Source organism: Salvelinus fontinalis, chromosome 5, assembly GCF_029448725.1.
Source record: "Salvelinus fontinalis isolate EN_2023a chromosome 5, ASM2944872v1, whole genome shotgun sequence".
Lineage (NCBI taxonomy): Eukaryota > Metazoa > Chordata > Actinopteri > Salmoniformes > Salmonidae > Salvelinus > Salvelinus fontinalis.
Window position 1 is genome coordinate 34,832,792 of NC_074669.1, and position 24,088 is coordinate 34,856,879.

At 43.0% G+C, this 24,088-nt stretch overlaps 1 protein-coding gene across 3 annotated transcripts in view; it reads right to left on the reverse strand.

The window, feature by feature from the left end:
• LOC129855514 (SH3-containing GRB2-like protein 3-interacting protein 1) overlaps positions 1-23,615 on the reverse strand; it is a 111,164-nt gene extending 87,549 nt beyond the window's left edge. For all 3 annotated transcript variants that reach the window (XM_055923245.1, XM_055923248.1, XM_055923250.1), the window contains exon 1: positions 23,476-23,615. The gene's annotated coding sequence lies outside the window, so the exon portion shown is untranslated. The remainder of the gene's footprint in view (positions 1-23,475) is intronic.
• Between the last annotated feature and the right edge of the window lie 473 nt (positions 23,616-24,088).

Here is a 24,088-nt window from a genome sequence, read left to right on the forward strand (position 1 = left end):
TTTCAAGGCCTACCTTCAAACTCCGTGCCTCTTTGCTTGACATTATGGGAAAATCAAAAGATATGAGCCAAGATCTCAGAAAAAAAATTGTAGACCTCTACAAGTCTGATAAATGGGCCTCTGTACGCCTACGTAAATATTCCATAAAAAATATTGCCGTTTCCAGGTACAATAGTCATTTACAACATTACCAATGTCTACACTGTATTTCTGATCAATTCTATGTTATTTTAATGGACAAAATATTTGCTTTTCTTTCAAAAACAAATTAATATCTAAGTGACCCCAAACTTTTGAACAGTAGTGTACATGTATTTTCCTTTCCATGGTAGCAAGATCTTGTCTATTTTTGCTAACTTTCTATTAAAATGTATTGTAATGAGATTATTTATTTATTTCGGGATATGAATACTGAGTATGTCCACGTCACTGTCAGACCATTTTATTGGTAAACTACACAGTAATGTAAAAGTTGTATTTTTTGTGATCCAATACATAATATAGTACACATCATAATTAGATTTTAATAGGTAACATTTCGATGGCCATAATAAATACATATGCCGAAAGTGGACCATTATTTACTATTTTACACCTAGGGTTACCATACATAACTTTAACCCATTGAAAAAGATATTCTCCAAAATTGAAACATTACATTTATATATAAATTCCAGTCATATTTTATCAAAAGCCTTTTCAAAGTCAGATATGAATACCAGGCCTGGTTTCACAGTTTTCTGTTGTTTGCAGTACTAGTCTTATATTATCTTCAAGGTGTCGTCCATTTAAAAAACCTGTCTGATTAGGATGAATAATATCCGACAATACCTTTTTAATTATATGCACTATGCACTTCCATAGAATTTTTGCATCACAACACTGAAGTAAAGGGGCCTCCAATTTTTTTAATGGACTGAAACTTTATACTTACCACCTGGGTCCTGTTTTAGTAATAGTGAAATCAGACCTTCTTGTTGAGTATCTGATAATCTACATTTTTATATGAGTGGTTAAAACATGCTAATAACGGTCCTCTGAGTACATCAAAAAATATACCTTAACTGGTATGCTATCCAGCCCTGGAGTTTGCCCAGATGTAAAGGCTTTTAATTGCACCAAGAAGTTCCTCCTCTGTAATTTGGCCTTCACATGAGCCTTTCAGTACAGCTGTTCATTTTACATTATTCATAGAAAAAAAATCATTGCAATTAAATTCGGACGACGCTGAGACAATTGTGTGCCGCCCTATTGGACTCCCAATCACGGCCGGTTGTGATACAGCCTGGAATTGAACCAGGGTCTGTAGTGATGTCTCCAGCACTGAGATGCAAAGCCTTAGACCGCTGTGCCACTCGGGAGCCCACTTAGATCATGTATTTTCAGGTAGAAATAAGTTGTGAAGCAACTGCTCTCTATTACTCTCAACACACGTTATTCTGTCTCTTTAACGTAGCAGGCATAAAAAGAAACACACACCGGACAAGTAGGCATGCAATGGTTTATGGTCATTGTAGTCAATTACCATGTTTTCTATGCTAAACTATGTAGAATATTGTCCTGTTGTAAATTACAACTCCCTGCTACGTCGGTGTTCAGGCTTGATCTGATTTATCTCGAAAGAAACGGCACAATGTGCATTGACCTCCCAGAAAAAATTTTACATTTACGAAATGGAATTTAAATAATTAAACCCACGTCTGTCAATTAGTTGTGTTAAAAAAAAAAACATTTCGGTTAATTGCTTAGCACTACTTACTTTACTTACATGCCTTTATAGCCTATTATATTATAGGCTATAATATGGCTAAGAAGAGGTTTTGTAGGCCTCCTGAGTGACGCAGCGGTCTAAGGCACTTCAATGCAGTGATAGAGGCTTCACTACCGATCCGGGTTCAATCCCGGGCTGTATCACAACTGGCCGTGATCGGGAGTCCCATAGGGCGGCGCACAATTGACCAAGTGTCGTCCGGGTTAGGGGAGAATTTGGCCAGGGGGTTTTTCTTGGCGCATCGTGCTCTAGCGACTCCTTGTGGTGGGCCGGGCGCCTGCAGGCTGACCTCGGTCATCTGGTGAACAGGGTTTCCTTGGACACATTGGTGCGGCTGGCTTCCGGGTTAAGCCGGCGGGTGTTAAGAAGCGCGGTTTGGCGGGTCATGTTTCAGAGAACACATTACTTGACCTTCGCCTCCTGAGCCCGTTGGGGAGTTGCAGCGATGAGAGAAGATCAAAATTAGGGAGAAAAAGGGGGTTAAAAAATACTATTTGAATATGTTTTGTGATAACTACACTGTGATTTTTCTTTTGTAGAATTTTTTTTTTTTTTTTCTTAACGTTAACGACAATCCCATTTTTGTTTTAACGTTTTAAACATTCACAACCCTACTTCTTAGCGATGAACAATTTTTAAGCAATCATTTTGCTAGGACTGTCAGGGAGGGGTCTGAGTGGGGAGGGGAAAACTAGCTGTTATTGTCAGAGAGGTTTGGAACTCTTTCTTATTGGTCGATTAACTAATTTACCACATGGTGATGTCACCATGGAAAGGCCAAGGCTCCATTCCACCAAAACAGGCTGAAATTTCTGGCAGTCTTTTCAAACAGCTCGTACACTCAAAACCTCAGTGTGGAAATATATATAGAACACAGGTAAATCACGTTTTTGACTGCACTGGGCCTTTAAGGTAGTGTGTGTCCCAGTCTCACTACGGGCAGAGCTAAACCCCATCAGCAACAGACTAAACAAACCAATCAAACGTCAGCAGACCAACAACCAGTAAGTGGATGCTAATTACCCTAAAAGGCCCGGATAACCCCACCCTTACACCAAGTCTCTCCCTCTCCCTTGGGCAGGGCAAAGTGAGCTGTGTCTGGGGTGTCATTGTATCATTAGGTCACTGTGGGCAAGACAAACAGAGGACATGGCTGGCCGAGCGGCACGTAGGCACATGGACATAACCCAGTCTTATCACCGCCTTGCTGACTCTCGCTCTCGCTTGGCCTGGTGGAATGTTTTGGTTTGAGCCCACCGCTTCCTAATCAGCATTCCTCATCACCAGTGCTGACAGAGGGGTGAGAGGGGACTTGTGGATCGCCACGGCAACCTGCAAGAAGAGCCACGCTGCTGCCGTTCAGGGCTGAGACAGAGACCTGACACACAGCACAAGTGCCAGGGGAGCTGAATGGACTTCCCTTTCAGAGGAGAACATCAGGAAACATTGACTCAGTTAGACGACTCACTGGGGACATTGGTGCTTTATCTTCCTGCAGTGGTCCCAATGGCCTTAAACTAATAAGGGATAACTGCTGTATGTGATGGTAGCAACACACCATGCCTCTTCCAGTAAGACTGAGCAGTGAGCCCACCTCTTCACAGAAACAATACATTTACTGTTTACTCCCCCGATTGGTTCTGTTTATTGTGGAACCTCTCTCTACTAAGCCTCTACCACAGTCTACACTAAATAACACTCTGCAAGACTGCAGACCCCTACAGTTTTTCCTCTCTACCAGGCCAGCACAAAACTCTAGGCCTTAGGCCATGTAATCTGGGAAAACTCCTGTCCATATGCATATTATAATAATAACAACTAGATTGTAATTGTACATGAAGTACAATTGATGGGACTTGCTTTAACTCTTTAAAAGTATTTTTGTGTTAATGGTAAATGTTTAAAACATTTTACTTTACTATTTAAAGCAAATCAGTTTTAAAGTATGTATGGTTTAGAAAAACATTATAGTAGTGATACTGTTTGCAGTAGTAATGATGGGGACTGGTTATAGTTGAAAAAGTAGGTAGATGAAAAGTTAAAATAGCCTGAACACATGAACGTTGGTTTGTTGTATCTAGCTTGAACGCTTATTGTTGGTGGGTTATTGTATGCTAATTTCTATAGTGATAGACAGTAAAACATGTTAAGACTTTGAAGTTAGGATAGTGTGAACATGTGGAAGTTGGTTTGGTGTCTTTAGTTCGAACGGTTCAAGAACGAATGTAGGCGTATTATTTTACGCAAATGTCTATAGTTATAGTTCATAAAAGTTTTCATGAATTTGAAGTTAAGATAACTTTCACATGTTCAGGCTGGTTTGGTGTATCTAGCCTGAACAGTTCAAGAGTTACAATTATTGTTGGTAGTAATTATATGCAAGGACATTTAAGTAGATATCATTTATAGCACAGACCAGAGCTAGTGCGAGGCACAGCTAGCTAGCTACACCCAGGACCAGAGCTAGCGCAGACCAGAGCAGTAATTGTGATCAATAGTTGTGGTTCAATTGTGGTGGTCAGTAGTTTTGTGGTCAGTAATTGGGTGGTTGTAGTCAGTAATTGCGGTGGTCAGTAGTTATGGTGATTAGAAGTGTGGTCAATAGTTGTGTGGTCAGAATATATGTGGTTGTGGTCAGTAGTTGTGTGGTTGTGGTCACTAGATGTGGTCAGCAGTTGTGTGGTTGTGGTCACTAGATGTGGTCAGCAGTTGTGTGGTTGTGGTCAGTAATTGTGGTAAGTAGTTGAGTGGTCAGTAGTGTGTTCAGAAGTTATGTGGTTGGGGTCAGAAGTTGTGTGGTTGCGCTCAGTAGTTGTGTGGTTAGGGTCAGTAGTTGTGGCTAGGTGGTTGTGGTCAGTAATGGTGGTGGTCAGTAGTTATGGTGATTTAGATGTGTGGCCAGTAGTTGTGTGGGAAGAAGTTGTGTGGTTGTGGTCCGTAGTTGTGATGTGACCAGTAATTGTTTGGTCAGTAGTTGTGTGGTTGTGGTCAGTATTTGTGTGAATGTAGTCAGAAGTTGTGTGGTTGTAGTCAGTAATTGTGGTGGTCAGTAGTTATGTGGTCAGAAGATGTGTTGTTGTGGTCAGTAGTTGTGGTCACGAGATGTGTGGTTGTGGTTAAAAGTTGTGTGGTCAGTAGTTGTATGGTTGTGGTCCCCAAATGTGTTCAGTGGTTGTGTGGTTCTGATCATAAGTTGTATGGTCAGTAGTTGTGTGGTTGTGGTCAGTATTTGTGTGAATGTAGTCAGAAGTTGTGGTTGTAGTCAGTAATTGTGGTGGTCAGTAGTTATGTGGTCAGAAGATGTGTTGTTGTGGTCAGTAGTTGTGGTCACGAGATGTGTGGTTGTGGTTAAAAGTTGTGTGGTCAGTAGTTGTATGGTTGTGGTCCCCAAATGTGTTCAGTGGTTGTGTGGTTCTGATCATAAGTTGTATGGTCAGTAGTTGTTGTGGTCACTAGCTGTGTGGTTGTGGTCACTAGACGTGTTCACCAGTTGTGTGGTTGTGATCAGAAGTTGTGTGGTTGTGGTCAGTAGTTGTGTGGTTGTGGTCAGTAGTTGTGTGGTCAGTAGGTTTGTGGTTGTTATCAGTAGTTGTGTGGTTATGGTCAGCAGTAGTGTGGTTATGGTCAGCAGTAGTGTGGTTGTGGTCAGTAGTAGTGTGGTTGTGGTCAGACGTTGTGTGGTTGTGGTCAGACGTTGTGTGGTTGTGGTCAGTTAGATTTGTTGCCAATGAAATGTACCTGGCTAAAAGGTGAGCCACTTTCGTGGTACCGGTTAACCTGAGTTGAACTCAAGAGTTCACCAAAGTTTCAAGCCTGATTCATAGTATAGGGCACAGTAGAACCAGTTCAGTGGCAAATGTGATGACGGTGACATCTCAGTTTACCCTCAGCCTTGTTTTTTCTCTGATCCACAGTTTAACACACACCGAGTGGAAAAGATTGGTTAGTCACCAGTGTGTGTGACGCTCCGTGGTCTGGTCTGCAGCCTGAACTAATGAGGTGATGTCAACACCAACCCAAAGTGTTCCTCTTACTCAGAACCTATTAGCACGTCCACAGGGGCCAGGTCTGTATAAACATACAGCATTACTCACTCCAATATCAGATCCCATCTTTAAACATACGTATACAATACACTGCTTGCTCTGATGAGCTAGTTTCCCCAAACCCTCAAAATGGAGTTAGCAACTGACGTGATTTGAGGACGTTTCAAAGGAGATTCAAAAGTGCAAAAATTATGGAATGATATCAGGAAAGAGTGTGATGTTTTTCAGGCATAGCAGACCATCACCACTAGGCTAAAAGTAGAAAGTGACATCTCTAAGCATTATACAATTATAAATGGAATGGCGTTTCAGAAATGATCCATAAACGATCACACTTTCATAACCATATCAATCTCTTTCTCTCCTCTGTCAGTCTCTCGCTCTGACTGGCCACCCACGAGGATGCTAATATGGGTTTTGCGTACACAGTGAAGTACTCAGCAGGCTAAAAACCTAATGTAGGGCGTGAGCTCCGCCGAGTCCAAGACTATTCTGACCTGGCCCCCTTTTCAGGCCCCGATGGCTGGTATCCATGGAGATAGAGTCCTATAATTCCTAGGTTAACTGGCAGGAGCCCTGGTGCTATTGGGGTGAGTCCTATTGTAGGACTACTGACTGGTGCTATAATACGGTGGTGCTCTGCAATGTTGTTCTGTGCTATGATGAAAGGTGCATCTGTGCTATATTGTTCTGTGCTATGCCATACCGTGCACAGTTGCGTGGTGAGGTCCCTTACGGAGCCAATAGAGAGAACATGAATATTGGACACCCCTACACATAATACACACAAACAACCACACACACCAGAGGCCGGAGCTTCATGTCGGAGCTTCCCTCCAGCGAATAACAGCAGGAGATATCGGAGGGACACACATAAACCTTTCTGGCAGCCCTGCGCCTACAGTCGTACTCGTCAGCGAGTTACTTCACACCAGCTGAAATGTGTCACATAATAAAGCATATGTCCTCCCTCCCTGACTCCATACGCAGAGCCTCGGCTCACCGCTGCACTACTGAAACAGTTCACCTCGCTACCTCACACCGCTCCACCTCATACCGGCATGCCATGGGGAGACCCGGGGAAATGACTCAGCTATGACATTTACAGACTAACGCCATGAGTTTGAAGTCAAATTTAAAAGTCTGGGTTAGAAGAGGAAGACGAACAGCCTTCCTCAGCCTAGGATCTACCGTTCCTCTTCCAGAATCAACTGTTTCTTCCATTAGGGCCCTGTCAAATCCGTGACGTGGAGAACACAGACAGAATCACAGAATGCATATATTAAAACTGGGGAAAAAAACAATATTCAAAAGTATTTTTAGTAGATGGAAACGGTTTCCCCAAAAAACGTATCAAGTAAATGTTAACTACAAAGTAGCCTATGCTTACCTGGCAGAAGGATATCATGATTATTTGCATCAATCCAGTGGGTATTTGTTTTACAAACTCTACCATCACGTGCGCTACAACAGGAAGGCCAAAAAGATCAGGAAAGGACATCAACCACCCGAGCCATGGCAGAAGGCGAGGTCAGTACAGGTGCATCAAAGCCGGGACTGAAAGACTGAAAAACAGCTTCTATCTCAAGGCCATCAGATTGTTAAATAGCCATCACTAGCAGGCTACCACCCGGTTACTCAACCCTGCACCTTAGAGGCTGCTGCCCTACATACATAGACATGGAATCACTGGCCACTTTAATAACGGAACACTAGGTCACTTTAATGTTTACATACTGCTTTACTCATCAATACAGTATATGCTGTATTCTATTCTACTGTATTTTAGTCAATGCCACTCCGACAATGCTCATCCTAATATTTATACATATTTTTTCTATATTTCATTCTTTTACTTTTAGACTTGTGTATTGTTGTGAATTGTTAGATACTACTGCACTGTTGGAGCTTGGAACACAAGCATTTCGCTACACCCGCAATAACGTCTGCTAAATATGTGTATGTGACCAATAAAACTTGATTTGAACACTGCTAAACAAAAGCAAGCATCTTGCTAGGTGCACACTGGAATTAAAGGGTAACTACACCGAAAAATATACATTTCTCAAATTTTCCCAGACTTCAAAAGTGGTCTCATGGCGTGGTTTAAGCATTGTTGTGGACTTAGAACATCCAAACTAGTAGTTTATCTATTTGAGAGTGAAAAGTTGGAGAAACAGAGGGAGGGAAACAGATTTTCAGAAAAAACAAAAACATAAATCAGGCAAAAAATAAAACTGATTTCATAGGGCCCTATTCCTTCTACCAACCAGAGATTGATTATTCATGGTTGATGACTCCCACAGGTGTGCTGCGTGTTCATCTGTGCGTACTTGTATGTGTGCATCATCCCTGCCTCAGCAGCTCGGGTGTTATCCCCTGCTATTTATGCTCCGGTATTCAGACACAGTTCTAATAACGTCATAAAGACAGGTCTGAACAGGCTCTGACTAGGACACAAAACACAAACATCCCTTTTTCTATCTCTCTCACAGCCAGGCAGTGGTGTGATGGTGACTACGTCACAAATGGCACCCTATTCCCTACATAGCGCACTACTTTTGACCAAAGCCCTGTGGGCCCTGGTCAAAAGTAGTGCACTATATATGGAATACGGTGCCATTTGGGTTGCAAACGGTGTGGTGTAGGTGTCAGACCTTTGTGTAGAGTAAAGCTATAGGATCAGTCTGTTTTTGCTGCAGGGTTTAACTGTGTAACACAAGACAGAAGACGGGAGGGGAGGAGGAATTTTCCCAGGCAGCACACCCAAAACTCACACCCCACCCGGCCTGCTTGGCACACCGCTCCCTCACAATTTCCCATCCTCAACCCTGCCTTGAACTCTCCATGGCTCTCCCTGGCTGGCAGACTGAGTCCTCTTCTCACATTCAGACTTGGGGTCAAATACAATTCAAAATCATTTTAAATAGATTTAAAATACTGCGCTTGCCTGGCTTAATGGATAAATAAAATAGTCCCAAAACAGCAAAACCTGCCCATCTAGCAGGGTAGAGCAAAGATTTCAAATCGTATTTCAAACGAGATCTGCTGATTTACCATAAGCTAAATGGGACATAAACATCATGCGTTGCCTAATATAATACCCAGAGGGAACCACAGTTCCGTGTTGAACATCCTGTTGTTTTTGTTGATACTACGGCTGTGACGGTCATAGAATTTTGGATGACGGTTACTGGTCTACGTAATAACCGCTCAAATAATACATTTCTCCTTTCCTCTGCTCCGGCCCGCGTGTGTTGCCATAGAAATAGAATAAATAGAATGCCCGTCTCCATTCAGGTCAATGATGGCATAATGGGTGGACTGGCGGCCAATGAGTGCACCAATAGGAGCAGAGCAGGAAATAGAAGCGGGACGTGTACATATAATATGTGCTGTGATTGGTTGATTCAACTCAACTGACATTACAAAAAAATAGATTCCATTGCATGAGCCACATCAGATAACATCAGTTGAATGAACATTCTATATAACCATTGAAATGATTGCGCCATAGAGTGCGGCTTGAGAGTTCGGTAGAGCGCGGCTTGAGAACGTTCATAACAATGGCGCAATGCGACCCAGTGACGCAGTTGAAATCTATGAATAGGATCTTTGTGGTTAGAAGTTCCAAGCCCATTCTATTAATCGCTTGCTACAACACTTTGCTTGCTTCAGCAAGGGGCAACAAAGTTGAATCATGTTGTTAAGAGTCCATATTAAATCGCAGAAACGGACTCAACCCCGCGAATGCCTCGCCGTCCCGTCTACGGACAGCTGTTATTTTAATGACGGTCTTCATCCAGAACCGTTGGTTACGCGGTTATACAGTAATTGTGCAACCCCTAATTGATACCCATTTCAAACTTCTCTTTCTACCAGAGAGGCCAGGCCAGAGAGCTGACAGTATCAGCGACCATGCCAAGACCATGTCTGATTTACGAGAGTATGGAGAGGAGCAGGAACACTAGCTAAACATTAGGACCAACATTAATGACCCTGTGACTGGTCATTATGCATAGTCAAGTGGGCCAGTGTGTTACAGAGAGGAATGAGAGGCCTATGTGTACACAGATCCTGTTACAATAGACAAGACGACATACACACGTCAGATGATAACTGTCTAACCCTCGGAGTTAGGAAAGATACAGTGTAAGCGTCTGTTGAACCTGCTATGACATTTCAAATCTGACACTCTGAAGCGGGCCCTGACTCAACAGATCTTATGTAATCCACTCAGGCTAATCAATCAGACCGGCTGCAGCCTAGCTAGCTAACTGTAGTTAATTTCCAAAATGGAAATCAAGATTTGTCAATGGTGAGACAGACGTCTCAAATCGACCACCTTAGCCCAAATCGACCTCACTAAATGACCACCCCTCGCTCTGCCAAAAGACAATTACTCAACCCTTTCAGAAAAATGTTGGTTCTGGTTTTCTTCCTTTTCTTTCCCTCTGTTCTAACGATGTTGTGCGATTCCAGAAGACTTTTTCATGTGGTAGTTCTCAGGGTTGCGTAATAAACATTGACCAGCTGCTAGATTCTCTCAAAGTGGGCATGTGTGTGAAGAGTTAGCCAGGCCAGAAGAGGAGGGCCAGTGGTGGTTGTGATGCCTGCCAAGGGGCCCAGAGTGGAGCCAGGCTGCGTCAGGGGCCTCTTAGCTCTGGTACGCCACTCGACTCTTAGTCCTCATTAAAACCTCCCTCAGTAAATCAGATAAATGGTCCACTATGGCAAAGAGAGAGGGGGGGGGGGACATTCAACCCATGACATCCATCTGTCTGTCTAATTCATGTCTGTCTGTCCTGGGATCAGAGTCTAGTTCATTTCTGGATTGGAAATTCATGAAAAGTCTTGTAGGAGTACCAGAACATATGGAAAACTCCTCCATAATGTCATATATACAGTATGGCACATAACAGCTGATGTGGCTGACAGCCATAAAATAAAGTAGTACACTTCAAAGCTAATTATAGGCAATTCCACAGTAACAGAGTGATACTGGGACTCACCTTTTCACTTCAAAATGTATACCAAGCAAAAAGACATTGATACGTCTAACAAATCATACACCAACATGCAGAAGTCTACTTTTAATTTACTTGAGGAACAGGTCAGATGCAAAGTTTGGTAAAAGAATGACATTAAAATCTCCTTCAGATTTTAAGTGACTACACATTACCCAAAAACTCTTAAGTATCTACCCCGAGTAAAGATGTCTGCAGAAAGACTGGAGTGTTAGCTACAATATGACACCTTGAGTTTGAAAACATTTATTTTGGTTCTGAACTAGAGTAATGGGTCCTTGATCTGTACAATACAGAAATGCATAATTATGAATGGCATTCTCTTCATGGTGATGTATCCTGAGGTACACAAAGGTAGACAAAATTAATATCCTCCTTGGCATGTGCGGTTCTACTATTCTACTCACTGACTATCATTCTAATGAGTGCTGCCCCCAAACAAGACCACATTTGGTTGGTCCAGACTGGACTAAATCTGTACCAATAATAGACGTCTAAGTTTAACAGGTTTGCTCATCACCATAGAGCACAGTAGAGTCCAGTATAGCATAGGCCAGTACAGTAAAGGGTGGAGTACAGTACAGCTGAGTACAGTGCAGTAAAAAAAAGTTGAGTAGGGAATAGTTCTGTAGAGTACAGTCCAGTAGAGTATATTACATTATACTGTACTCTACTCATTTGTGATCTACTGTACTGAACCCGACATTTTTTTTACTGTACCAACCATATACATCTATGTTTCACAAGTTTGGACATCACAGTACAGCTTATTAGAGCACAGTACAGTACATTATACTGTACTCATGTGTGCTCTACTGTACTGAACTATACTCTACTTTTCTTTACTATACTGCAACTGTGGTTTGTGACTACTATGATTTCTCATTGTGGCCAATTCAATTGCAGTAATTCTGATATTTTTCAGGTCATTTGGTTACAGAGTGAAGCTTTTTAATCACTTAATTCATAAACAAAAGTGTTATCAGTAAAAACACTAACTAATTGGTAGTGCTACCTTCATTTGTTACTTCTGTGAACTTTCATAATCCTCCCTCCTCAAGAGGGAGAGAAAATAGAAAATATCTTAAAAGAAAAATTGCACAATTTCTCTACTTCATATTGATCATCTCCAGCACAATCATCTGTGAAAATGGCATGTTTCTATGTTTTCCAGTAAAAAGATAGAGGAAGTGTTTCCAATGGCATCATTGGTGTGCATCATGTGATTTTAGCCCATTATGAGCAGGCATTGCCTACTAATTGGTTGATGATGTCATTGGAAACACTTATTTTCCTCTATCTTTTTTACTACAAAACATCTATATCTAGAGGTCAGAACCTGGTAATATCAGGATATAGGATGGGATATAAACCTAACAACTTCAATTATATATTTTTTCCCAAAAACCTTCTCAATTAAATGTTTGATGATATCATGATTATTTGCATCGATCCAGTGGGTATTTGTTTTGCTAACTCTACCATCACATATGCGGTACAAAAACACCACTAAACAACAGCCTCTTCCTAGGTGCACAATGGAGTTAAAGGGTAACTACACCAACAACAACAAAAATATCACAACAGAAAATCCAGACGTCAAAAGTCGTCTCCTGATGTGGTTTAAGCATTGTGTGGGCTTCAAATATCCAATTTATTGTTTTTCTATTTAAAAATTTGGGAAAATGGAAACCTGGAAAATAATTTGGGAGAAAACAAAACAGAGTCAGGCAAAATAAAGCTCATATTTTATAAGGCCCTATGGGTGTTATGGCTTGCGGAAATGAAATGGAACGACCCAACAAAAATATTCGTAATGTTTCCAACTAACTACTGTAAGCGTTTAGAAAAACAAAAATATTTCCTGAGCTTTCTTATACAGTGCATTCAGAAAGTATTCAGAACACTTGATTTTTGCCAAACTGTTTGTTTCGTTACAGCCTTATTCCAAATGGGATTAAATCTTTATCCTCATCAATCTACACACAATACCCCATAATGACAAAGCAAAAACAGGTTTTTAAACTTTTTTGCAAAAGTTGTAAAAAATTATGATAATCACATTTACATAAGTATTCAGACCCTTTACTCAGTACTTTGTTGAAACACCTTTGCCAGCGATTACAGCCTCGAGTCTTTTTGGGTATGACGCTACAAGCTTGGTACACCTGAGTTTATCTCAATTCTTCTCTGCAGATCCTCTCAAGCTCTGTCAGGTTGGATGGGGGGTGTCAGTGCAGAGCTATTTTCAGGTCTCTCCAGAGATGTTCGATTGGGTTCAAGTCCGGGCTGGGCCACTCAATGACATTCAGAGACTTGTCCCGAAGCCACACCTGCGTTGTCTTGGCTGTCTGCTTAGGGTCATGGTTCTGTTGGAAGGTGAACCGTTGCCCCAGTCTGAGGTCCTGAGCACTCTGGAACAGGTTTTCATCAAAGATCTCTCTGTACTTTGCTCCGTTCATCTTTCCCTCGATCCTGACGACTCTCCCAGTCCCTGCCTCTAAAAAACATCCCCACAGCATGATACTGCAACCACCATGCTAGATATAGGACAGATACTTCAAACCCTTATGATTTCTTTTTTGACAGTCTTTTTATTTTTTTATTAAGACTGTGTTATTCAATGCATTTCTATGGGCTATAGTAGTAAAGGCCAAATTCCATATTTTAACAAATCATTATACATTTTTATATACAGTGGGGCAAAAAAGTATTTAGTCAGCCACCAATTGTGCAAGTTCTCCCACTTAAAAAGATGAGGCCTGTAATTTTCACCTATGACAGACAAAATGAGAAAAAAAATCCAGAAAATCACATTGTAGGATTTTTTATGAATTTATTTGCAAATTATGGTGGAAAATAAGTATTTGGTCACCTACAAACAAGCAAGATTTCTGGGTCTCACAGACCTGTAACTTCTTCCTTAAGAGGCTCCTCTGTCCTCCACTCGTTACCTGTATTAATGGCACCTGTTGGAACTTGTTATCAGTATAAAAGACACCTGTCCACAACCTCAAACAGTCACACTCCAAACTCCACTGTGGCCAAGACCAAAGAGCTGTCAAACGACACCAGAAACAAAATTGTAGACCTGCACCAGGCTGGGAAGACTGAATCTGCAATAGATAAGCAGCTTAGTTTGAAGAAATCAACTGTGGGAGCAATTATTAGGAAATGGAAGACATACAAGACCACTGATAATCTCCCTCGATCTGGGTCTCCACGCAAGATCTCACCCCGTGGGGTCAAAATGATCACAAGAACGGTGAGCAAAAATCCCAGAACCACACGCGGGGATCTAGTGAAAGACCTGCAGAGAGCTGGGACCAAAGTAACAAAGCCTACCATCAGTAACACACTACGCCGCCAGGGACTCAAATCCTGCAGTGCCAGACGTGTCCCCCTGCTTAAGCCAGTACATGTCCAGGCCCGTCTGAAGTTTGCTAGAGAGCATTTGGATGATCCAGAAGAAGATTGGGAGAATGTCATATGGTCAGATGAAACCAAAATAGAACTTTTGGTAAAAACTCAACTCGTCATGTTTGGAGGACAAAGACTGCTGAGTTGCATCCAAAGAACACCATACCTACTGTGAAGCATGGGGGTGGAAACATCATGCTTTGGGGCTGTTTTTCTGCAAAGGTACCAAGATGACTGATCCGTGTAAAGGAAAGAATGAATGGGGCCATGTATCGTGAGATTTTGAGTGAAAACCTCCTTCCATCAGCAAGGGCATTGAAGATGACACATGGCTGGGTCTTTCAGCATGACAATGATCCCAAACACACCGCCCGGGCAACAAAGGAGTGGCTTCGTAAGAAGCATTTCAAGGTCCTGGAGTGGCCTAGCCAGTCTCCAGATCTCAACCCCATAGAAAATCTTTGGAGGGAGTTGAAAGTCTGTGTTGCCCAGCAAAAGCCCCAAAACATCACTGCTTTAGAGGATATCTACATGGAGGAATGGGCCAAAATACCAGCAACAGTGTGTGTGAACCTTGTGAAGACTTACAGAAAACGTTTGACCGCTGTCATTGCCAACAAAGGGTATATAACAAAGTATTGAGATAAACTTTTGTTATTGACCAAATACTTATTTTCCACCATAATTTGCAAATAAATTCATAAAAAATCCTACAATGTGATTTTCTGGATTTTTTTCTCTCATTTTGTCTGTCATAGTTGAAGTGTACCTATGATGAAAATTACAGGCCTCTCTCATCTTTTTAAGTGGGAGAACATGCACAATTGGTGGCTGACTAAATACTTTTTTGCCCCACTGTACCTAAAGGGGTCCTAAAACTCAAATAGCTAAATGACCCATGGTATGACCATCATAAAACAAGTCTATATGTTAACTTAGTACCCCCATCTGCTGTCTCAGCCACTGCCTGTCACCAAGCGTGTAACCCAATGCTCGATCCTAGGCCCCACGCTCTTCTCAATTTACATCAACAACATAGCCCAGGCAGTAGGAAGCTCTCATCTATTTATATGCAGATGATACAGTCTCATACTCAGCTGGCCCCTCCCCGTATTCTGTGTTAAACACTCTACAACAAAGCTTCTAAGTGTCCAACAAGCTGTTCCTGCCTTCAACCTTGTTCTGAACACCTCCAAAACAAAGGTCATGAGGTTTGGTAAGAAGAATGGCCCTCTCCCCACAGGTGTGATTACTACCTCTGAGGGTTTAGAGCTTGAGGTAGTCACCTCATACAAGTACTTGGTAGTATGGCTAGACGGTACACTGTCCTTCTCTCAGCACATATCAAAGCTGCAGGCTAAAGTTAAATCTAGACTTGGTTTCCTCTATAGTAATCGCTCCTCTTTCACCCCAGTTGCCAAACTATCCCTGATTCAGATGACCATCCTACCCATGCTAGATTACGGAGACATAATTTATAGATCGGCAGGTAAGGGTGCTCTCGAGCGGCTAGATGTTCTTTACCAATCGGCTATCAGATTTGCCAACAATGCCCGTTATAGGACACATCACTGCACTATACACTCTTCTGTAAACTGGACACCTCTGTATACCCGTCGCAAGACCACCTGGTTTATGCGTATTTATAAAACCCTTAGGACCTCACTCCCCCCTATCTGAGATGTATGTGGAAGATGAGGGCTGCAGTAGACAACACCCGTTCTACCAGTCACATTCTGTTAAAGGTCCCCAAAGCACACACATTCCTGGGTCGGTCGTCTTTTCAGTTCGCTGCAGCTAGTGACTGGAACGAGCTGCAACAAACACTCACACTGGACAGTTTTATCTCAATCTCTTCATTCAAAGACTCGATCATAGACACTCTTACTGACAGTTGTGGCTGCTTTTCATGATGTATTGTTGTGTCTACCTTCTTGCCCTTTGTGCTGTTGTCTGTGCCCTGTTTTGTGCTGCTACCATGCTATGTTTATTTTATATTTTTTTTAATTTCACCTTTATTTAACCAGGTAGGCTAGTTGAGAGCAAGTTCTCATTTGCAACTGCGACCTGGTCAACATAAAGCATAGCAATTCGACACATACAACAACACAGAGTTACACATGGAATAAACAAAACATACAGTCAATAATACAGTAGAGAAATAAGTCTATATACAACTGGAGGAGATGAGGTGAGAAAAGGGAGGTAAAGGCAAAAAAAGGCAATGGTGGCGAGGTAAATACAATATAGCAAGTAAAACACTGGAATGGTAGATTTGCAGTGGAATAATGTGCAAAGTAGAAATAGAAATAATGGGGTGCAAAGGAGCAAAATAAATAAATAAATAAATAAATACAGTAGGGGAAGAGGTAGTTGTTTGGGCTAAATTATAGATAGGCTATGTACAGGAGCAGTAATCTGTGAGCTGCTCTGACAGCTGATGCTTAAAGCTAGTGAGGGAGATAAGCGTTTCCAGCTTCAGAGATTTTTGCAGATCGTTCCAGTCATTGGCAGCAGAGAACTGGAAGGAAAGGCGGCCAAAGGAGGAATTGGCTTTGGGGGTGACCAGTGAGATATACCTGCTGGAGCGCGTGCTATGAGTGGGTGCTGCTATGGTGACCAGTGAGCTGAGATAAGGCGGGGCTTTACCTAGCAGAGACTTGTAAATAACCTGTATCCAGTGGGTTTGGCGACGAGTATGAAGCGAGGGCCAACCAACGAGTGTACAAGTCGCAATGGTGGGTAGTGTATGGGGCTTTGGTGACAAAACGGATGGCACTGTGATAGACTGCATCCAGTTTGTTGAGTAGTTGGAGGCTATTTTATAGATGACATCACCAAAGTCGAGGATCGGTAGGATGGTCAGTTTTACGAGGGTATGTTTGGCAGCGTGAGTGAAGGATGCTTTGTTGCGATATAGGAAGCCGATTCTAGATTTCATTTTGGACTGGATATGCTTAATGTGAGTCTGGAAGGAAAGTTTACAGTCTAAACAGACACCTAGGTATTTGTAGTTGTTCACGTATTCTAAGTCAAAGCCGTCAAGAGTAGTGATGTTGGACTGGCGAGCTGGTGTGGGCAGCGATCGGTTGAATAGCATGCATTTATTTTTACTTGTGTTTAAGAGCAGTGTGAGGCCACGGAAGGAGAGTTGAATGGCATTGAAGCTCGTCTGGAGGTTAGTTAACAGTGTCCAGAGGGGCCAGAAGTATACAGAATGGTGTCGTCTGCGTAGAGGTGTATCAGAGAATCACCAGCAGCAAGAGCAACATCATTGATGTATACAGAGAACAGAGTCGGCACGAGGATAGAACCCTGTGGCACCCCCATAGAGACTGCCAGAGGTCCGGACAACAGGCCCTCCGATTTGACACACTGAACTCTATCAGAGAAGTAGTTGGTAAACCAGGCGAGGCAATCATTTGAGAAACTAAGACTGTCGAGTCTGCCAATAAGAATGTGGTGATTGACAGAGTCGAAAGCCTTGGCCAGGTCGATGAATACGGCTGCGCAGTAATGTCTCTTATCGATGGCGGTTATGATGTCGTTTAGGACCTTGAGCGTGGCTGAGGTGCACCCATGACCAGACAACAAACAGTGTAGCTATTCTCTCCGCAAGGCAATCAAACTAGCTAAGTCCCAGTACAGAGACAAAATAGAATCGCAATTCAACAGCTCAGACACGAGAGGTATGTGGCAGGGTCTACAGTCAATCACGGATTACAAAAAGAAAACCAGCCCCGTCGCGGACCAGGATGTCTTGCTCCCGGACAGGCTTAATAACTTTTTTGCTCGCTTTGAGGACAATACAGTGCCACTGACACGGCCCGCTACCAAAACCTGCGGGCTCTCCTTCACTGCAGCCGAGGTGAGTAAAACATTTAAACGTGTTAACCCTCGCAAGGCTGCAGGCCCAGACGGCATCCCCAGCCGCGGCCTCTGGCTGGTGTGTTTACAGACATATTCAATCAATCCTTATCCCAGTCTGCTGTTTCCACATGCTTCAAGAGGGCAACCATTGTTCCTGTTCCCAAGAAAGCTAAGGTAACTGAGCTAAACGACTACCGCCCCGTAGCACTCACTTCCGTCATCATGAAGTGCTTTGAGAGACTAGTCAAGGACCATATCACCTCCAGCCTACCGGACACCCTAGACCCACTCCAATTTGCTTACCGACCCAATAGGTCCACAGACGACGCAATCGCAACCACACTGCCCTAACCCATCTGGACAAGAGGAATACCTATGTGAGAATTCTGTTCATCGACTACAGTTCAGCATTTAACACCATAGTACCCTCCAAACTCGTCATCAAGCTCGAGACCCTGGGTCTCGACCCCGCCCTGTGCAACTGGGTCCTGGACTTCCTGACGGGCCACCCCCAGGTGGAGAGGGTAGGTAACAACATCTCCACCCCGCTGATCCTCAACACTGGGGCCCCACAAGGGTGTGTTCTGAGCCCTCTTCTGTACTCCCTGTTCACCCACGACTGCGTGGCCATGCACGCCTCCAACTCAATCATCAAGTTTGCGGATGACACTACAATGGTAGGCTTAATTACCAACAACGTCTGCACAACGCATCAACGGGGGCAAACTACCTGCCCTCCAGGACACCTACACCACCCGATGTCACAGGAAGGCCATAAAGATCATCAAGGACAACAACCACCCAAGCCACTGCCTGTTCACCCCGCTATCATCCAGAAGGCGAGGTCAGTACAGGTGCATCAAAGCAGGGACAGAGAGACTGAAAAACAGCTTCTATCTGAAGGCCATCAGACTGTTAAACAGCCACCACTAACATTTAGCGGCCGCTGCCAACATACTGACTCAACTCCAGCCACTTTAATAATGGGAATTGATGGAAATTATGTAAAAATGTACCACTAGCCACTTTAAACAATGCCACTTAATATAATGTTTACATACCCTACATTACTCATCTCATATGTATATGTATATACTGTACTCTATATCATCTACTGCATCTTGCCATCTTTATGTAATACATGTATCACTAGCCACTTTAAACTATGCCACTTTATGTTTACATACCCTACATTACTCATCTCATATGTATATACTGTACTCTATACCATCTACTGCATCTTGCCTATGCCGTTCTGTACCATCACTCATTCATATATCTTTATGTACATATTCTTTATCCCTTTACACTTGTGTGTATAAGGTAGTAGTTGTGGAATTGTTAGGTTAGATTACTTGTTGGTTATTACTGCATTGTCAGAACTAGAAGCACAAGCATTTCGCTACACTCGCATTAACATCTGCTAACCATGTGTATGTGACAAATAAAATTTGATTTGATTTGACCAGCCCTGAAACCAGATTGCATAGCACAGGGTAGGATAGATATAGGTCTATAGCAGTTTGGGTCTAGAGTGTCACCCCCTTTGAAGAGGGGGATGACCGCGGCAGCTTTCCAATCTTTGGGAATCTCAGACGATACGAAAGAGAGGTTGAACAGGCTAGTAATAGGGGTTGCCTCAATTTCGGCAGATCATTTTAGAAAGAGAGGGTCCAGATTGTCTAGGCCGGCTGATTTGTAGGGGTCCAGATTTTGCAGCTCTTTCAGAACATCAACTATCTGGATTTGGGTGAAGGAGAAATGGTGGGGGCTTTGGCGGGTTGCTGTGGAGGGTGCCGCACAGTTGACCGGGGTAGGGGTAGCCAGGTGGAAAGCATGGCCAGCCGTAGAGAAATGCTTATTGAAATTCTCAATTATAGTGGATTTATCGGTGGTGACAGTGTTTCCTATTCTCAGAGCAATGGGCAGCTGGGAGGAGGTGCTCTTATTCTCCATGGACTTTAGTGTCCCAGAACTTTTTTGAGTTAGTACTACAGGATGTAAATTTCTGTTTGAAAAAGCTAGCCTTAGCTTTCCTAACTGCCTGTGTATATTTGTTCATAACTTCCCTGAAAAGTTGCATATCACGGGGGCTATTCGATGCTAATGCAGAACGCCACAGTATGTTTTTGTGCTGGTCAAGGGCAGACAGGTCTGGAGTTAACCAAGGACTATATCTATTCCTAGTTCTACATTTTTTAAATGGGGCATGCTTATTTAAGATGGTGAGGAAGGCACTTTTAAAGAATAGCCAGGCATCCTCTACTGACGGGATGAGGTCAATGTCATTACAGGATACCCCGGCCAGGTCAATTAGAAAGGCCTGTCTGCAGAAGTGTTTTAGGGAGCGTTTGACAGTGATGAGGGGTGGTCGTTTGGTCGCAGACCCATTACGGATGCAGGCAATGAGGCAGTGATCGCTGAGATCTTGAATGAAAACAGCAGAGGTGTATTTGGAGGGCGAGTTAGTTAGGATGACATCTATGAGGGTGCTCGTGTTTACAGATTTGGAGTTGTACCTGGTAGGTTCATTGATAATTTGTGTGCGATTGAGGGCATCAAGCTTAGATTGTAGGATGGCCGGGGTGTTAAGCATGTCCCAGTTTAGGTCACCTAGTAGCACGAGCTCAGAAGATAGATGGGTGGCAATCAATTCACATATGGTATCGAGGGCACAGCTGGGGGCAGAGAGAGGTCTATAGCAAGCAGCAACAGTGAGAGACTTGTTTCTGGAAAGGTGAATTTTTAGAAGAAGAAGCTTGAATTGTTGGGTACAGACTTGGATAGTAATACAGAAATCTGCAGGATATCTTTGCAGTAGATTGCAACACCGCCCCCTTTGGCAGTTGTATCTTGGCGGAAAATGTTATAGTTTGCGATGGAGATTTCAGGGTTTTTGGTAGTTTTCCTAAGCCAGGATTCAGACACCCGGTTTGGCAGAATGTGCTAAAGCAGTGAGTAAAACAAACTTAGGGAGTAGGCTTCTAATGTTAACATGCATGAAACCAAGGCTTTTACAGTTACAGAAGTCAACAAATGAGAGCACTTGGGGAGTGGGAGTGGGGCTAGGCACTGCAGGACCTGGATTAACCTCTACATCACCAGAGGAACAGAGAAGAAGTAGGATAAGGGTACGGCTAAATGCTATACGAACTGGCCGTCTAGCACGTTCGGAACAGAGAGTAAAAGGAGCAGGTTTCTGGGCTCGATAGCATAGATTCAAGGCATAGTGTACAGACAAAGGTAAGGTAGGATGTGAGTACATTGGAGGTAAACCTAGGCATTGAGTAATGATGAGAGAGATATAGTCTCTAGAGACTTTTAAACCAGGTGATGTCATCGCATATGTAGGAGGTGGAACAACATGGTTGGTTAAGGCATATTGAGCAGGGCTAGAGGCTCTACAGTGAAATAAGACAGTAATCACTAACCAGGAGAGTAATGGACGAGGCATACTGATATTAGAGAGAGGCATGCGTAGCCAAGTGAACATATGGGTACAGTGAGTGGTTGGGCTGACTGGGAACATGGCGATTCAGACAGTTAGCAGGCCGATGCTAACAAGCTAACAGTTAGTAAGCCGGGGCTAAAAAAGCTAGCAGTTAGCAGACCGGGTTAGCAAGCAAGCAGTTAGCAGGGGCTAGCAGTTAGCAGACCGGGGAAGGCAAGCTAGCAGTTAGCAGACCGGGGCAGGCAAGCTAGCAGTTAGCAGACCGGGGCAGGCAAGCTAGCAGTTAGCAGACCGGGGCTAGCAAGTTAGCCTTTGGGGGACGTCGCATGGGGGTAAGTCTGTTTTTGCCTCTTCGTGCGGTGACATTGATAGACCAGTCGTGGAATTAGTAGGGTTCCAGGAAGACCTAGGTAGCAAGCAGGCCTAGCAGGTTAGCAGAATGGGCCTTCAGCGGGCGTCGCGCCTGAGGGGCCTGTTGGAGTTCTCGGGCAGATTATGTCGGTATTCCAGTCGTAGAGGATCGGCGGGGTTCCGTGCCCCGTACCGACAATAGAAGGGGTCCGGATATTGTAGCCCAGGAGTGGGCTTTGGTGGTAGCACAGGAGCCCTGGCCGGGCTAGCTTCAGGCTAATTGGTGCTTGCTCCGGGATGGAAACGCTAGCCAGGAGTGGTCACCCGGGATTGTGGTTAGCTAGTTGCGAAGATCCAGATGAAAATGTTCAGAGTTTGCGGTAGGAATCCGGGGATATGGAGAGAAATTGGTCCGTTATGCTCTGATTTGAGTCACGTTGTTCGAACTGGCAAGAGCTTTCCGAGCTAAAGGTTAGTTAAAGACCGCTAGCAATGGTTTGCTAACTGATAGCTGGTAGGTAGTTAGCTGGCTAGCTTCAGTTGAGGGATTCCAGAACCGAAGTAAATAGAAATACTTTAGAAAAAAAGCAGATCCACGCCACATTGGGTGAGGCGGGTTGAAGTAGAGTATTTAGAAGTTGCTGTTTAGGAAAATATTTTTAAAAGATATGCAAAGAAAAAGATGTAAAAAGATATATACAAGGGACGGGAATCTTGGAATAATAAGTTGTTGTCGTCTTAGGTCTCTCTTTATGTAGTGCTGTGTTGTCTCTCTTGTTGTGATGTGTGTTTTGTCCTATACATTTATTTTATTTTTAATCCCACCCGCCGTCCCCACAGGAGGCCTTTTGCCTTTTGATAGGCCGTCATAGTAAATAAGAATTTGTTCTTAACTGACTTGCCTAATTAAATAAAAGTTCAAATAAAAATCACCACACCCCCTCGGGCCTTATGGTTTAAATACAGCCTGACCTTATAATATAGACCAACCAATAATAGACTATATAGATAGTGATGGGTTTTTTTCTTTGTAGGGAAGGGGATATTCATATATACATTTTTATATATTATGCAAATGTTGAATTACACTAACATCAGTCACATGTTACAATATAAACTAATTTGACCCAGTGTAGTTATCTCTGCATCACAAGTTCAAAAAACATGTTTAGAAATTGTAAGATCAGATAATAATAATAATAATAATAATTCTGTAGCAAAAGTATAGAGGAAAGTTAGTAACGTGTTTTAGGAGGTTGCAGTGTTATGAAGCTATCCGTTGACGTTATAACTTAAGATCTTATTTCATGTTCCTAATAGCCTCCCTCTCTTCTGTATTGCGCCCCTCATAACCATCATGGTTCATCCGACTCATACTGAAACTATCAAAGATCTTCGACGGTCGAGAAGAAACAATAACATTTTCACACCCAATCGTACACCGATTACGCAATCATTTATCAACAAGGAAGCGCTTTCAAAACATCTCTACTCCACCTTCCAAAACAAATTCAAATGGTAAAACATGAGGATATTCACCTGTGCGTCCGTCGTCTTCTCTCTGCAGTGTAAAATAGGTATTTATTCGACAGAATTGCCATGTAGTTAGTTCAGTGACGGTGTCTCCGCATCATTGGGTTTGATATGCACATGTCGCTGTACTTGTCACGAGTGGAACAGCACAGGGACATGTGTTGTGTTGTGAAGTCGGCTGGCTTTTCCAGCAGAACTACACTTGATTCTCTGGGCTTTAAAAACAACGTTTCTGTAACAAAGTAAGGTTGGCAAATGCATTATGTGAATGGCATTCAAAGTTTTTCAGCGGGGACCCAATTTTTTCGGGATGGTAGGGCGTTCACTTACTCTAGAATGTAGTGGAATATGGGTAAATTCAAGAGGGAGCTACTAAATGAATGTCTAAACTTTGTTTTATTTAGCCTATGCCATTATACATTACATTCAATGAACCATTAAATAGTTCTCTACAATATTATCACCTGATTAAAGCAGAACGTTAGTTTGTGGTGTGACCGTTGCTAGTTTAGACCGCGCAGCTATTTGTTATATCTCGACCATATTTCGGCTTTGTAAAATTTGGAAAGGTTTCCGCGCTTTGGACCAATCAAACTCAACTTGATATCCTCGTCAGTTT